This window comes from Callithrix jacchus, chromosome 21, assembly GCF_049354715.1.
Source record: "Callithrix jacchus isolate 240 chromosome 21, calJac240_pri, whole genome shotgun sequence".
NCBI lineage: Eukaryota > Metazoa > Chordata > Mammalia > Primates > Cebidae > Callithrix > Callithrix jacchus.
Window position 1 is genome coordinate 4,092,894 of NC_133522.1, and position 17,522 is coordinate 4,110,415.

Consider the following 17,522-nt stretch of genomic DNA (forward strand, 5'->3'; position numbering starts at 1 on the left):
TTATTTTTTAGGTTTTTATAAGCAACAAATATTTTCCTAACTTAAATTTGTTTTAAAAATGAAGAAATCTCTTCCAGCTGAAGAACAAGTATCTTTGCTTTAATTTTTATATTCTAATGGTACTTTGATTTTGTTAGACATAAGCAAGAAACAACTGATTCATCAAATAGTTACTTTTATTTAGAGTTCTCCAACTGGCAATAATTATGATATTATGTGCATAATTAATAATAATCATACAGAAGAGTGTTTTTTAGCATTATCTGAAGGGGAGAGGCCTATTAAAAGCACACCAACATAGATACTTTGTTAGGTAAGTCCATGGTGGGAGCTTATTCTTTTGCACTCTGGAAAATATAATAAAATAAAATTTCTAATAAGATAAAATTATAAAACACATAAAAAAATTTGGGAGAGTGTATAAGTACCAAGATTATGTAATTTATGTAAAAAAGCAGATAGCTGATGGGTAGCAGTCACTAAATAGATGTAACCAAATATTATACTAATAGGAATTCAAAAGACAACAGAAATACTAAATAGATCTCAAAGGTCAAGATATATAGAAATGAGACAAATGATCCACACAGTGTAGAAAAAGGACAAGGAAATTGACTAAAAGCCTTCAGTGGCATAAATATTTCAGGGCAAGTTCAAGTGGGGAAGTTATTTCTGCTTTCAATTTTCTTTAAAATTATAGATTGATATTTGAAAAGCTGGTCTAAATATGCAAATCAACTTGTCTAAAGCAAAAGTCACTGCTTCTGGCCAAATGTGCTTTTCCCATTTACCTTTCTGTTTCTGATAACGGTAGTTTAGACCTTTAGATACAGAGTCTCACGATAACCTTCGTCTTCTCAGTTTTCTTTGCCCAATGTTTACCAAAGTTAACCATCCAATGAATCTTAGCAAAAACTCTTTCTGCGGCTTTAGCTAATCATCTATTTGGGAGAAAAAAAAAATGCTTTGTCCTTTGGTTCTAATCACAGTGTTGTGGGACCTAGGAGGTTCTCACAAACCCTAGTGTATGACTTTAAAAGAATAAGCTTCCTTTGTACCATATGCTTGACTCTTACCCACGGTTTCTAATACGACCTCACCACATGCTCTTTGTTACCTGGAATCTGGGCTATTACTACCGGCTTCCAATGGACTGGGCTCACCTCTCAAAACCTCCAACTGCTAGCAGATCAAGCTTTACAACTACACCCTGTTCTTTCTCTCTTCCTTCTCCGATTTCTTCTCCCCTTTATCGTCCTCCTCCTCCTTCTCCTTCTACTTCCCACCATCAATTACCCTCCATAGCCTAACCAATAACATTTGCATATCTCTGTCGATCAAGTTATCCTCTACTTTATTGTAAAATACTTTAAAAAATAATTCTTTAATTTAGATCTGAGGGTACACGTGCAGGTTTGTTAACTGAGTATATTGCATGAGGGTGAGGTTTGGGGTGCTGCTGACCCTGTCACTCGGAGAGTGAGCATAGTATTCAACAGTGAGTTTTTCAAACTTTGCTCCACTCGCTTCTCCCTCTGGCAGTCCCAGTGTCAACGGGTGCCGTCTTTAGGTCCATGAGTACAAACATTTGGTTTCCACTTATGAGTGAGAACACGCTGTATTTGGGCTTCCGAACTGCATCCATGTCACCACAAAGGCTGCAAAGAACATGTTATTGTTTCCTTTTCATGGCTGCTTAGTATTCCATTACATACATAGATAGATAGATGATAGGATTTTCTTTCTCCAATCCACCATGGATGGGCACCTAATTTTTTCTGTCTTTACCATTCAGAATACTGCCACAATGAACATATGAGTTCATGTGTATACTTAGTAATGGGATTTTGAGTGAATAGTGGTTTCATCTTAAGTTCTTTGAAGAATGTTCAAACTGCTTTCCACAGTGGCTGAACCAATTTACATTCACACCAACAGCGTGGGAATGTGAGCATTCTTTTTTCTCTCAGCCTCTGCATCATCTGTTGTTTTTGACTTTAATAATCGCCTTTCTGACTGGTGTGAAATGGCATCTCACTGTGATTTAAATTTGCATTGTTCTGGTGATTGGTGATAAAGAGCATCTTTTCACATGTTTGTTGGTCCCTTGTATGTCCTCTTTTGAGAAGTGTCAGTTGATGTCTTTTGCCCAGTTTTGACGGGGTTGTTTTCTGCTTGTCCGATTGTTTAAGTTCCTTATAGATTCTGTACATAAGCATTATTTGTAAATACGGTATTCCATTTTTGTAGGTTATCTGATTATGTCGTTGATAGCTTCTTTTGCTGTGTAGAAGGTCCTTAATTAGATACTACTTTCCATTTTTGGTTTTGTTGCAATTGCTTTTTTTTTTTTTTTTAATTTTTTATTGGATTTTAGGTTCTGGGGTACATGAGCAGAGCATGTAAGACAGTTGCGTAGGAACACGCATGGCAGTGTGCTTTTCTTTCCTTCTCCCCTTCACCCACATTTGGCATTTCTCCCCAGGCTATCCCTCCCCTACCTCCCCCTCCCACTGGCCCTCCCCTTTTCCCCCCAATAGACCCCAGTGTTTAGTACTCCCCTTTCTGTGTCCATGTGTTCTCATTTTTCATCACCCACCTATGAGTGAGAATATGCGGTGTTTCATTTTCTGGAAAAATGTGGCACATATACACCATGGAATATTATGCAGCAATCAGAAATGATGAGTTTGTGTCGTTTGTAGGGACATGGATGAATCTGGAGAACGTCATCCTCAGCAAACTGACACAAGAACAGAAAATGAAACACTGCAATCGCTTTTGAGGACTAAGTCATAAATTCTTCCCCAAGACTGATGTCCAGAATGAGATTTTAGGTTTTCTTCTAGGATTCTTATAGTTTGAAGTTTCACATTTAAATATTTAATCTATATCAAGGTAATGTTTGTGTGTAGTGAAAGGTAGGGGTCCAACTCCATTTTTCTGTGTATGGCTGGCTAGCTATCCCAGCACTTTATACTGAATTAGGAGTCCTTTCCCTATTGCTTCGTTTTCTTGACTTGGTGGAAGATCACATGTCTGCAGGTGTGCAGCTTTATTACCAGGCTCTCTATTCTGCTCCATTGGTGTATATGCCTGTTATTGTGCCAGTACTGTGTCGTTTTGGTTACTGTAGCATTATAGTATAGTTTGGAGTTGGGTAATGTGCTGCCTAGGTTTGGTTTTTTAGCTTAGGATTGTTTTGGCTATTTTGGCTACTCTTGATTCCATATGAAATTTGGAATTTTTTTTTCTAGTCATAAAAATTGGTATTGGTAGTTGGATTGTAATAGCATTAGGTCTGTAGATCCCTTTGGGCAGTCTGGCCATTTTAATGACATTGATTCTTCTAAACCCTGAGCATGGAATGTTTTTCCATTAGGCTGTGTCATCTGTGATTTCTTTCAGCATTGTTTTGTAGCTCTTCTTGCAGAGATGTTTCACTTCCTTGGTTAGATGTGTTCCATGGTATTTTAATTTTTTTATGTGGTTATCGTAAATGGGATTGAATTCTCGATTTGACTCTCAGCTGGAAAGGATAGAAATACTATCAGTTTTAAACTTTTTTTTTTTTAAGACTGAGTTTCGCTCTTGTCACCCAGGCTGGAGGGCAGTGGCACAATTCCAGCTCACTTAAACCTCTGCCTCCCAGGATCAAGTGAGTTTCCTGTCTCAGCTTTCTGAATAGCTGGCACTATAGGCACCTGCTACTATGCCCAGCTAATTTTTGCATTTTTAGTATAGGCAGGGTTTCACCATGTTGGCTAAGCTGGTCTCGAACTCCTAATTTCAGGTGATCCACTGGCCTCAGCCTCCCAAAGTGTCAGGATTACAGGCATGAGCCACTGCACCTGGCCTGAATGTTGATTTTTGTATCCTGAAGCTTATAAAATAATTTTCATCCATATTAATAACCACACTAATGTGTGATTAATTTTGTATAATCAAAATGGATTATTCTCTCACACCTAGTATTATTCACTTATGCTTTTGCTCAAAATGTCTTTCCTATTCACTATGCCATCTTTTTAGACTATCAAAAACCTATCCTAGTCCTAGACCCAAGATAAATCTCAATGACTTTAGTAATCTATCCATCAGGATTCCTCTCACAACAACACAAATAGCAAAAACATGACACCTTCCTCCTTGAAATAAGAAATATATGTGTTTCTTATATTCCACACGATAGTGCCACTATTCATAAACTCATTTTTGCCCCAAGCCACTTGTGTTTCTTTGTATTTCCTATAGCTTTGGGCATTACTTGCAAAAGTACGTACTGATTAACTTTTAATATGAGTAATTGAATTTTAAGTCAAACTTTCTTTCAATATAGGATGTTGGCAAGAATTTTTATTAACTTGTAAATAATGAATTAATTCAATATAAGAAAAAATAAACAACAAAATGCTTTGCTGATCAATAATATCAATTTATCAGAAAAATCCCATATATGAATATCTACCGGATTGCTCTAGTAAAGGTCATATTTGAGATGAATTTCCCTTCTAATCAAATAATTCTGTTATTTAGTTGTTGGAATGTTCAACATACGTTATAATCTGTGTAATAAAAAATCCATATTAATATTTATGCAATGCATTGCAACAATAAAACTCGTCAACTTTCTAGTTGAAACTGCTATTTAAATGATTCCTTTTAACACTTAACTGAATTCCAGGTAAACATAGAGGCTGACACATAGTATGAAATTAAGATAGCAACTGACAGAAGTCAGTCGTAGGCCTTATTTTCCATAAGGAACAAAAATATAATTTCTCAGACCACAAACCACCCTAATTAATAAGTACATTATTGAAATGATTAAAAACAAACATTACCTAAATAAACATAAAACCCTATTCTGATTGCGGTGAAGTTTAAAAACCTTATTGTAGTTGTTAGGCAAAACAAAAAATAAGTTCAGGGCCGGGCATGGTGGCTCACGTCTGTAATCCCAGCACTTTGGGAGGCTGAGGTGGGTAGATCACAAGGTCAAGAGTTTGAGACCAGCCTGACCAAGATGGTGAAACCTCGTCTCTACTAAAAATACAAAAATTAGCTGGATGTGGTGGCACATGCCTGTAATCCCAGCTACTCATGAGGCTGAGGCAGGAGAATTGCCTGAACCTGGGAGGCAGAGGTTGCGGTGAGCCGAGATCATGCCACTGCACTCCAGCTTGGGCGACAGAGTGAGATGTAGTCTCAAAAAAAAAAAAAATATGTTCAGAACAAAATGTTTGATATATATCCAATGATTATATATTTCTCACAATATGCAACTGTAGCAAAAAGCATAGTCTGAAACTGATTATTTAAAAATGAAGACAATTATGTGCATTACTTTATAAAACATATGTTATTTATTCTTTATACTGGTAAATTTTTCACTATTAACACTAAACCTGTTATTTGCATTAAACCTACTAGAGTGTAATAACTTTAAAACTTGTTTTAAAAAAGATAATACAATTTACATTTATAATCAACTTTTGAAAAAAGTAAAGGTTTTTGAAAAATGCTTTGTAAAAGCAAATAGAAATTATTTTCTGGGCTAAGGATTACCCTGAAAGAAAAAAAAAAAACATACACACATAAACATGCCAGGATACACACACACACACACACACACACACACACACTTACCTTAAAATCATACCCTCTTAAATTTCAAGTCAAGTACATAGAAAAAAAAAGTTTTTGAATTGCTTTAGAAAATTACATTGCTTTACTACATATTATGAATGAAATCACTTTAGACAAGTACATTGCTTTAGCACATATTGTGAATGAACATTGTGTGTGTGTGTGTATACATATAAAATAAAATTATTTTTAAACCATATAAACTGGAGTATAAAACATGGCTTTCTATGTCTTAAATTTCAATTTCATCCATCCTTTTTGATATGCCCTGTCACTTATGATTTTTGTGCAAGACTAACCACTGCTATTCTTGATTATACTCCAGCCTCATACAGCTTCTTTGTTTTCAGTCTCTCATCCTTAAAAATCTATTACTAGTTGATGCTGAGTGACATTGTAAAAGGAAAAAGATCTTATTACATGATTTCTCTGCCAAACATTTTATCACAATTTTAACTTTCTATCAGTTTTGAGATAATATTGAAACATTTAGCCTGATATTCAAGTCATTTAGAGAGATATAGACACAACTACCGATGACATGTAGGTAAAGGCACAGATGTCAATACAGTTGGAGATACAGATAATCTTCCCTGCTTTCTCCTCTAGTCTTATTTTTCCCACTGTCACCTGATGTTACTGTCACACGGAGCTGTTTGCAATTCCCCCCTGAAGGGCATCATGTGGTCTTTGACATGGTACTCCTTTGCCTATAAGACTTATCCTTTATAATTTTCTTCAAGAAGTGGTGCTCGATCCTTCGGTGTGTTGCAGTTGTACCTCCTAACCTTTATCACTGAGACAGTGGGAAGGAGGAAAAGAGAGAAAGGGGGAAGGGAAAGGATGAAAGAAAAAGGTTTAGTGAGCTATTACAACAGGGAGAGCACGCAACAAATGAGATCTGCAGGCCTCTTACTGGTTAGGAGGAAAAAGACTTTTCTTTTACAGGGAGGAGTAAAGAAGGCTAGAGAGGACCCTGGATGGAGGAGTGGACAATAAAGGGGCATGGTATGATAGTAGGATGAATGCTTTTACCTGAGGCCCAGCCTATGCTTGGAAGGGATCATAAAAGAGGAATCGTGTGCTGGCTCAAGGTGAGAGCCAGTCCATGTTTATGGCTCTGGAAGAAAAAGAGAAATCTAATTAAACTCTGAATAACAAGCATCTGGTTCTAATTGACTAGTGGAGACAAAAGAGTTCAACCCAGTTATGAGGCAAGGGAGGGGAATCTGGAAAGTCTGTCTTGCTAAGCCTTGTCAGCATTTATTAAGAGAGCCTCTATACGTCTTGTAAACCATATGGTGAAGAGTGGTTGCTTGCAGTGAAGCCCTTTCTGGAACACAAGCAATGGCAGGCCATGTCTCACTGGCAGCTGAAGAGGCAGGCCTCATGCAAGCAAGAGAAAGTCAATTTTGTCACACCCCGCAACTCAACCTGCTGCTGAGTCTTGAACTCACTGTATTCTTCTTGCCAATGATTCTATCTCCAAACTGTGTGTTACTATCCATCAGATAGTTCAGTCCAGAAGTCTATGAGTTACCATTTGACTCCTCTTCCTACAGATAGCCGCTCTTCCCCGATGTACTATCTATTCTTCCTCTTACACACATTTCAAATTTTAAAATATTATTCTGTCTCAGTAGCCACCTTTTTGTTCTAAGCCATTCTCACGTGTCACCTGCACCACTCTGGCAGCCTCCAGTCCAGCTTTCCTCATGCTGCTCTCTCCACTGCAGGCAGCTTGTCCTTTGTGCATCTGATCTCATGGGCTACTGCACTGAAAATATTCTTTGCTTATCTTTGGTCTTCAGATACTAACCCAACCTTTAACATGACCTCTAGAGCCAGATGTGAAATCTGACCTATGTTTACTTCCAGAGCCCCTGCCTCTACTCCCCCCGTCATTTTCCACATGTACTCAAACCATTCAACCTGATTTCCAGATCTCTATTTCCTGGACTCTTCCCCTTTCTCCATTTGTTGTCAAATATGATCCCAACTGCAACTGCTGAGTTACCTAGACTGAACTTCTCTCCATGTCCATGTTTGTATGTACTGACCCACCGTTTCTCCATGTATTTACATGAAATGTTCTCCACCTATGAGTGCAAAGCATTTCCATGTTCTCTGCCCCAGGATAGCTCCCACTGGCCATAATTTTTTTCTGATTATGGGAGACTGAGTTTTGCCTGCTCATTACACCACTTGGTTCCCACTTTGTAGAGTGCATGGCATATCATATGATCTGAAAAATGCAATGAGTGAAGAAAATATTGAATAAAAGATATAACTTATTAAATGCACAAAAATATATCAATAGCTATCTACGTAGCTTCAAATGTTTCTATAGGACAGTACTCATTGGAAGATTATAAGTTGGAAATAAAAACAAATTATTTAATAGAAGTAAAATGAGAAGAGCTAGTGATAGTTAAAGGACGTAGGCAAATTCCTAGGCAAACAAGGATGGGTCCCTGGTGAAGCTCAACCTTCATGCCAAATGCAACCAAGCTACCAGCTCCAGATAAAATCCGTGGAACGGAGTGAGAACTCCCATTCCCATTACCATTCTTTCTTCATATTGGTCCTTTTCTTCTACCTGTTTTACATATACCTACCCTCCCCTGATTAGCTCTATACCCTATCTTGCCTGTTTCTGAATGGTGTTTTCTCTCTAGAAGTCCAATGTGCTATCCATTGCGCAACGAACGGTCTGAATGGTGTTTTTTTCAAACCCACCCAATCAGCACCCACTTCCCTGTTCCAAGCCCATAAAAGTCCCTAAACTCAGTCTTGTGACTGGTAACCCACTTTTAGGTCCCCTCTCACTGCCAAAAGCATTTTGTCACTCCCTAAATTCTGCTCCACCTTACTCACTCTCCAGTACCCCTGTACCACGTTCTTCTCTGGTGTAGAAGAAGAACTCAGAACTTACCAAACTTGAGGACGGACATTGCTACGGCACTAGCCACATCCTGCTGACTTTCTCTCTACTGATACTTGATTTATATATTATACCAAAATGACTGAGACGGTATATGAACATACAGTATTTCAGCTGTACACTAATTTAAAATTGCTTTTGTAAACCAATCTGAGTATCTAATCCCACTTATAATATTGCTTTCAACAAACAAACAAACAAACAAAAATTACAGAGGGTTAAAGATGAGTCAAAAATGAAAGTTCTGCCCTTTCTTCTTTCATCCTCATTGTTTCCTTGGCTGTTGCTTAGGTCATGGTAAATAGTTTCTATTGCATACGAAAGCTAGCATTTCCTCGGCAGCTTTGTGCCAGTGAGAGACCAGAAGCCTTTAGAAAACTAACGGATGCACAGAAAAGACACATGATATTCAGTAAGCCGGTGTGAATATCTCATTACATAAATAATTATTCAAAGTAAATATGTCTCTTTTATTACTGTTTGAAATGGTTATATTTTTTAGAGAACTTATTCTTGCCTTACATTATGCCTCTAAAATTATAAATAAGAACTCAATTTTTTTACTAAAGTCTATTCCCAAGAAAGGAATTTATGCATAAAACCTTATATTATAGTTGATATTTTGTTTCTTATTAGGTGCAAATGTTTTCATAAAATATACTAACGTGAAACAATTATAAGCTAATCTTGTAAGAAAGGGACAATTGTTAATGAAAGAGTAATTGATAGCCAAAAAATAATTTTATTATACTGGTTTCAATTTAATCTGAATATTGAGCATATGAACATTCCCAATTAAAGCATAGATAATATTAAACTAATAGCATTTGAGATTTTTAGTTACAATATTTGGCAATAATGATGTGGAATTGTCGGGGTCCATGCGTCTGCCGGGGGACTACCGACCTGCGGGAGTCCCCAAGATCGCCAACGTAGATGTCTCGTTCAACCTGAGACAGAGAGTGCGCGGAAGTGAAAGAATACAGGAAACTGGAGTCTGGAGGGCTGCGTAAAAATTATGGTCAAGACGCAGCAAATTTATTTTTGTGGGTTACAGCTTTTATACCTTTTTTCTTGTTTACATTTACTTTATCTCAGTAGAAAGAAAGGGGTAAACAGAAAGGAAATAGAAACTCCATAGAAATAGTTATCAGGGGCTTGTGATATCCGCTCGGAAAACAGTTTAAGGGGGCTTGTGATAGGAGTTTACATTTCAAAGATTTTACATTTCAAAGATACAATGGCGCCCTTAAGGTGGCTGGTTAAACCTGTTTTTCACCAGGAGCTAAAACAAAGGTTTAGCTCCAGGGAAAATATGGGCAGAGGTCTCTGCTCCTCTTAGGCATCTCAATTGCAGTAAGTTTATTGCTTACACAGAGACTGATGGGGACAGGGAAGCAGACAGCACAATGTCCTCATAAACTGCAGACCTTTGCCTTGCATTCTGTTGTTGCTTTTAGTGACTCAGCTCGCGGCCCTTTGTCTCACTGGACAGCCCTGGAGGTGGGGAAATGCAGACAGGTCCAGCAGCCAAACTGGGGCGAGTCAACTAGCTGTCTCGAGCCCTTGGCGCGAACACTACATGGAATTTTATGTTTCTTTGTATTAGGTGAATTCATTTGTACTACTAGCGATGCAAAGAAGAATTTTTCAGAATGCACATGTAGAAGCGTATATATGTTTTCTAGGTCATAATTTTATTTTTAAAAAATCTTAGAATCTCAGTTTCTTATGGTTACAGATGTATACAAATATCTGGTAAAAACTCTGCTTATATTTTTGTTTTTTTAATTAAACACTTATAGTACAATTAAAACAGTATTTAAACAAAATGTGAAATGGTGCTAATGTAGCTGAGTACCTCTTTTCCATGTGTGCTCAATGCTCACCAGTCCCTTAGGGAAGTGATTATCATCTTTGCTGTTTTTAACCAGACACCCTGTGTACTGCTAGTTTATGTGTGTTTTCTTAGAAGTTCCAGAGATGGAGTCTTGAAAATCCAGGTATCTGTGAAACTCCTCCCCACCAGCAGAGCACTTCAGGACTGCGATTAATGTACAGCCCAGTTGTGCCTGGGGTGGTGCCAGCCCATTCACCAGATGTAGCAATAACTCAAGACACAGGAACAAGTCATGTAGACCTGTACCACCTCACCCCCATGCATATCCTAATGCCAAGCTTCCCTTTTTAAATTTTTGCTTTCTGCTCCATATTTGAAGTGGTTTCATTAAGAAAAGAACCTAAACCATTACCTCATTACTAGCTTTAGAAAACAAAGTCAAACTATGTTTCATGTGAATGTATGTCATTCTGATTCTTTCTTGATTAGGACAGAAAAGAACGCATTTGCCAACAAAATGGCTACATACTATGTACTTGAGGCCATATTAATCTAATCTAGTGGTGGTACCCTGTCCAATATGGCATATGCCACTGCCATATGATCAGGGTTGCTACGTGGTTGAGATTGTGGTGATCCGCGGGCATCCTTTGGAATCACTGTGGGTTCTGCAGGGGCCTCACTGGCAAGTCAAATGGAGTTACAGCAGGGACCACCACCTCTTGCGTCCTCTGCACCCTCTCAATCTTTAAAGACGGCATTGATCTCCTCCACTGCCCCCACCCCAACTCTGAGGGTTCACAGGGGGGCATTTTCAGAGGAATGGGGGGATCAGACAGGCAGAATGGTCAGATCATAAGGTCAACCTTTCAAGGTCTTTGCCAGTCAACTAGACGGTTTCAGGGAAAGATTTCACTTTAAAGGAGACCCACATTAAGCACAGGTGGCAAGGCACACGTACAGTCACTGGCTGGGGACTCTGAGAGAAGCATTCCCTCCGCTCACAAACCCAGGTAGATCCTGCTGAAGCTAACAGCTAGAAACCATTAGCTGAACAAATTCCTGGCGGTGGAGCAAACAGTCCTTCTCAAAAGGGGATATCAGCACTCATCTGTGTGTCTGTCACCTTTTCCTTTCTTCCTGTACACCCACCCTTATCAATTTTCCAGGCACCTCGTATCTACAAGCCCTAAGCTTTTCTACGATTTATAATATAAACAAACCTTTGTGGATTTCCCCCCGTGAAGACTCCCAGGTTTCTCTTTACTCCATTCAGCAAAGACAATTTGTGCATCTCCTTTTCATCTTCCAGATTTTTAAAAAGTGTTGGTCCTCTGTTGTAATCTTATTTGTTCTTTCCATGGGTTTATATTTTTCTCATTCTCTTTTTGCCATCTAGACCGGGGCTGGCCAAGCTTTTTCTATACAGAGCCAGAGAGTATACATTTTAGGCTTTATAGGCCACGAGAAAAACAGGCTGTGGCTATAGTTCATCAGCCCCTGATCCAGAGCCTTACTACTCAAAATGTGATCCACACATCAGTAACACTGGCATCACCTAGAAACTTGATAGAAATGTAGATTCTCACCCCAGAATTGTTGGATGCATTGCATTTTAATGAGCTCCCCAGTTGATTCATAGGCATGTTAAAGTTCGAGAAGTACTGACCTAGAGAGATTTAGGGAAAGAAGCAGAGATTAGAAAAAAAAAAGAAAGAAAGAAAAGAAAAGAAAAGAAAGTCAGTTTCTTTCTACCTAACCTGATTTTTGTTAATCAACATTGCAAACAGTGAGCAGCTGAACTTCCTTTTGGTTACATTAATGCTGTCTATAAACTGATATTGCTTTATTTACATTGTTTTCTTAGCTTTTTGAAAGCCTTGCAGAATAGCTCATCAAAAAACAAAAGGGAAAGATGCATTTTACTAGTAGGACTACACGCATATTAAGTTTAAATCTACTGTGCTGGCCAGTAAACCTTTGTAAACGTCATGAGAAGATAGTGTTAGCTGTATTTTTTGATAGTTTTTGATATAGGAGCACATCTTCAAATCCTTTGTACATTGCTTAGAAGAGCCTTAAAAAAGTTTGTTTATATAAGGTTTGCATTTGCCATTCTCTTTAAAATTGCAGTTGAATTGCCAGAATTTGTAATAGGTTTTTACTAACTGGACAATACTTTTTCTAACACAAAATTAATGTTAATATTTTTTAATTAATCATGGAAACCAAGCTGAATATATTTATTTTATCTTTCTTCTTCCTTCTGGTAATTATTTAATTTTTTTAAAAATGACTTTGCAAATTTACTGCTTGTAGAGGGCAAATATTAGCTTTCCCAAGACTCTCCTAATAACTTTTGAAAGTTTTTTGGTTTGCTTCATACATTTATAACCTTTTCTCCTTCTGTGTTTTCTACGGTCTCCTTGAGTCAGTTGAAAAAGCACTTGGACTTTTATACCTGGAAATTTCTAAGTTTCCACTACTGGTTTATGGTTTTGAATTTTAAGAGCTGCCAATGAAAAGCAAAAAGGTTTATAATTGACATTTCTTCTTCAGGGAAGCAAACTAAGAAGCAGAAATTTGAACTCACCTATGGAAAAAAATGAGTTCATTTCTAGCTATCCTAACTTTTAACAAACAAAATGACAGTGGTTGGTGGCAGAGCTGCAGAAGCCTCTTTCAGTCCCCAAATATTGATGTTTTGTTGTCTTTTCAGTATAACTGCTTACATTAGTCACCATTGAATGTGCCTTTAAATAATTTCACAGAATGTTAAAGAGATTAAAAGTTTGGATTTAACTTTAGACAGAGGAGCCTGTCAAAATTGTAAAATTTTATAAGAACTCAAGCCTGTTATACTCTCAATATTATTATTATTATTATTATTATTATTATTTATTTTTTGAGACAGAGTCTTGCTCTGTCACCAGGCTGGAGTGCAGTGGTGCAATCTTGGCTCACTGCAACCTCCGTCCCAGGTTCAAGTGATTCTCCTGCCTCAGCCTCCCGAGTAGCTGGGACTACAGGCACATGCCACAACGCCCAGCTAATTTTTGTATTTTTAATAGTGATGGAGTTTCACCATGTTGGTCAGGATGGTCTCAATCGCTTGATTTCGTGACCCGTCTGTCTCGGCCTCCCAAAGTGCTGGGATTAAGGCATGAGCCACCGCGCCCGGGGCTCTCAATGATTATTCTTAACAGTGATTGCTATTATTTGTCTGACAATAAAAATAATGAAGCCTTCTCTTTCAGTTTCACCATGTAAAGGGCTTGAAAGTGTTCACAGCATGCTTACAGTAGATCTAGACAAACTGAAAATCAATGAATTTTCTTAAAACCCTAAATAATTGAATTTTCACAGCGAACTCTTACACTGATCTCTAGAAAAACGGGCTAATATAGAGTCTTAAATGAGATCAGCTTCCCTAGGACAGATGCTGTAGGAATCATAAACTTGCAGAAAATATTAAACAGTAATTTTAAAGCTAGAACCTGTGTGGACTAAAATGAAAGTGTGAAAATGACAGGGACTGCAGTCTTAGAAGGGTCCCCACACTTTCAGTGTTGGACCTGCAGGAATTGCGTCAGACGATGAAGAGATTAGAAAGCTCACACCATGACCCCATAGCTCTGGTAGAAGAGTAAACTTTATGAAATATATCCAGAGAATTTTATACAGCTAAGTTGTAAGTTGTACACTTCAGGGAAAAGAGAGGCTCTGCCAGAACCTTATCAAAGCTTGGGGGAGACTCTTCCCCTGCAAGTCCCTCTGGCCTTCCCATCTCAATAGAGAGGGAGGAGCAAAGAAACGCTTGTGAAGGTTACAGCCAAGAAACACATGCCCGCTAAAAATCTGTAATTTAATCCTAAGATTACAGTCGGCTTCCCATCCTTCACAGTTTACCTCCAGGCCACCAGGGCTCCAGGACAGCAACAGCATATTACAACTAATAGAGCTGAAAGTGCCGCCTCCCTTGAAGGCAGAGTTCAGAGAAACCTAAACACAGCAAAGGAAGCAAAACGGAGACACTAGAGGAATTTTAGACCTCTAGCACTGACAGCTGCAAGATGTGTTCAACTTCTTGCTATTAGAATAATAAAATGACACACAATGGTATTTTCAACAAAAAATTGAAGTCATGCCAAAAAGCAAAAAAAAAAAAAAAAAAAAAGTCTAAAGAAACAAACAATGCAGCCAAAAAAACTTCAGATATGACACAGTCGATTATTAGACAGGGATTTTAATAAACTATGAAGAAAACAGTACGGGATCTAATTTATAACAACAAAGTGTAAAAACAGATAAATAATGCAACCAGAGATCTGGAAACTGCAGGAAATATAAAAAAAATAAAATGCAGTATAATAGAAATTAAGAATGCCTTTATTCCAGGCACAGTGGCTCATGCCTGTAATCACAGCCCTTTGCGAGGGTGAGGTGGGTGAATCATCTGAGGTGAGGAATTCGAAACCAGCCTGGCCAACATGGTGAAACCCCATCTCTACCAAAAACATAAAACTTAGCCAGGCTTAGTGGTGCACACTTGTGGTCCCAGCTACTTGGGAGGCCTGCGGTAGGAGATTTGATTGAAACTCTGAGGCAAGGTTGCAGTGAGCAGATAAGATCACGCCATTACACTCCAGCCTGAGTGACAAGAATCACTCCATCTCAAAATAAAATAAAATAATGCCTTTGATGGACTCATTAGTAGAATTCACAGAGGGAATGAATTAAAAAGAATTAATGAGCTTGAAGGTGAATCACGTAAAACTTCCCAAGCTAAAGAATATAACACGATTTAAAAAAACAAAAAATTTTTAAGAAGTAAGGAAGAATTAAAAAAGATGTAACATTCAAAATCAAGAATAAAAGCAGAAAAAAATAAGAGAACTAAACTTCTAACCCATATAAAATTATATAAGATATATATTTTCAGTGGATTTCTTATCAAAGTCAAATAAAAAGAGATTAAAGTGCAACTTTTAAAGTATGGAGGGAAAAAAGTGTAGGCAAAACATCCCCTGAAATTCAATATTCAGTTAAAAGTGGAAAAGAAAAAAAGAATTTCCAAAGCAAACAAAAACAGAATTTATTTTCAACAGATCTGTCATGCAAGAAAAGTTTAGACAAGTTGTTCAAGGTGAGGAAAAAGGATATGTTTAGAAACTCAGATTTTAGAGGAGGGAAGTGTGTCAGAGAAAAAAAAAAGGTAATTTAAAAATTTTCATTAGCTTTAATTAAACTAAAAGATAACTATTTAGAGTAATAATGTATTGATATTTATGATATTTGAATAAGTGAAAAAATGACAGCAATATCATGAAGAAAGAATTGGAGAAGTTGGGAATTATTTTTTATATCTACAGAACACATGAAGTGATAGAAAGTTATTTTAAAGTGGACTTAGATCAGTTAAAAATGTATATTAGAAAACTTTAGGGTAACCTACAAAATATTTCTAAAAACTGTAATTGATGTGCTAAAACAAAATAATAAAATATTTGCTTTTAAAACAGAGAAGGCAGGAAAAAGGGGAAAACAATTAGAAAAACAGAAAACATTACAAATATGTTATATATGAACACAACTATATCAACAATTAATTTGTGTGAATAATCTAGACAAATAAATAAAAGTATAAAACACAACAATTTGTCGTCTATTGTAAATTTCCTAAATATAAACAATCAGGTAGGTTAGAAGTAAATGGTTGGATAAATATATACCACATTAACACAAATCTGAAGAAAGCTATAGTAGGCATATGCACTGCAGAAAAGGGAAAAATAGGAAGAAAGAGGAGCATTACATAATGGTAGCAGGGTCAATTCTTCAAGAAGGCATGATAACCCAAAGCTGTGTATATTGAACAGCAGTATCTTAAAATACATGAGGCAGAGACTGGCTCAAATATAAAGATATTATTTTAAAATTAGCAAATTAATTTCAGCAGTGTACAGAATAAGTATACCTGATGTCTAAGTGAGATTTATTGTAGGTATGTCAGGCTGATTAATTGTCTCGAGATGATCATTGCAATCCACCACATCAAAAAACAAAAGAAAAAGAAAAATTATGTGATCACATCAAATGATGCAGGAAGTATATTTGACAAAATCAACTACCATTTAAAGACAAAGGGGAAATTCCTCAATTTGATAAAACACATCAATTTAAAAAAATTCTAGAGCTAACCTACTTATTTATGTGAAACTGGATATTTTCCCTAAATTCAAAAACAATGCAAAGATGTCCTCTTTCTGCATTCTATATGCTGTACTGCAAAGTCCTAGGTACTATAGACTTTATAATAACGTAAAATGTATGCAAACTTGAAAGAAAGTGATAAACTGTTTGCACATAATATTATCTATGTGGAAAACACTGTGAAAATGTAAAAGTCCTGTAAATGAGCTAAAAACATATGCTCAAAGAAAATCCTCCCAGGAATGTTTACAAGAGCCTTGTTTATAATTGCCAAAACTTGTAATGTTCTTCAGTAGATGAATGGATAAACTGTGGTACATTCAGTCAATGAAGTAATATTCAGTGCTGAAAAGAAATGAACTATCAAGTCATGAATACACAGGGAAGAACCTTAAATTCATATTACCAGGCAAAAAATCAATCTGAAAAAACATACATACAGTCTGATCACAGCTATATGACATTTGACAAAGGCAAAACTATGGAGAAAGTAAAAATATTAATGGTTTTCAGCAATTAGGGGCAGTGAGAGATGAATAAGCAGAAGATAGAGAAATCTGGGGGCAGTGAAAATAAACTATGAAACTATAATGATAGGTACATGCATATTTGTTCAATCTACAGCATGTTAAACATCCACATTGAGCTCTAATATGAATTGAGAATCAGAGTCATCCAAAACGAGAAAATTCTGAGAAACAGCAATAGCAGCCTATGGAGACATGACTACAAAATGTTATATGGTCTTCTGGTCAGGATTCTGGAACAGAAGAACGACATCAGGTAAAACTAACAAAATATGAATAAAATATGTTTTTTAGATGATAACATTATTATCAACAATTATATTAATAATTAGAACAAATGTACTATACC

At 36.9% G+C, this 17,522-nt stretch overlaps 1 long non-coding RNA gene across 1 annotated transcript in view; it reads left to right on the top strand.

Annotated features, from left to right (window-relative positions):
• LOC118149938 (uncharacterized) overlaps positions 1 to 17,522 on the top strand; it is a 29,641-nt gene that overhangs the window by 10,780 nt on the left and 1,339 nt on the right. The window contains exon 2 of the long non-coding RNA XR_004737712.3: positions 17,271 to 17,429. This is a non-coding gene — a long non-coding RNA (uncharacterized LOC118149938). The remainder of the gene's footprint in view (positions 1 to 17,270; positions 17,430 to 17,522) is intronic.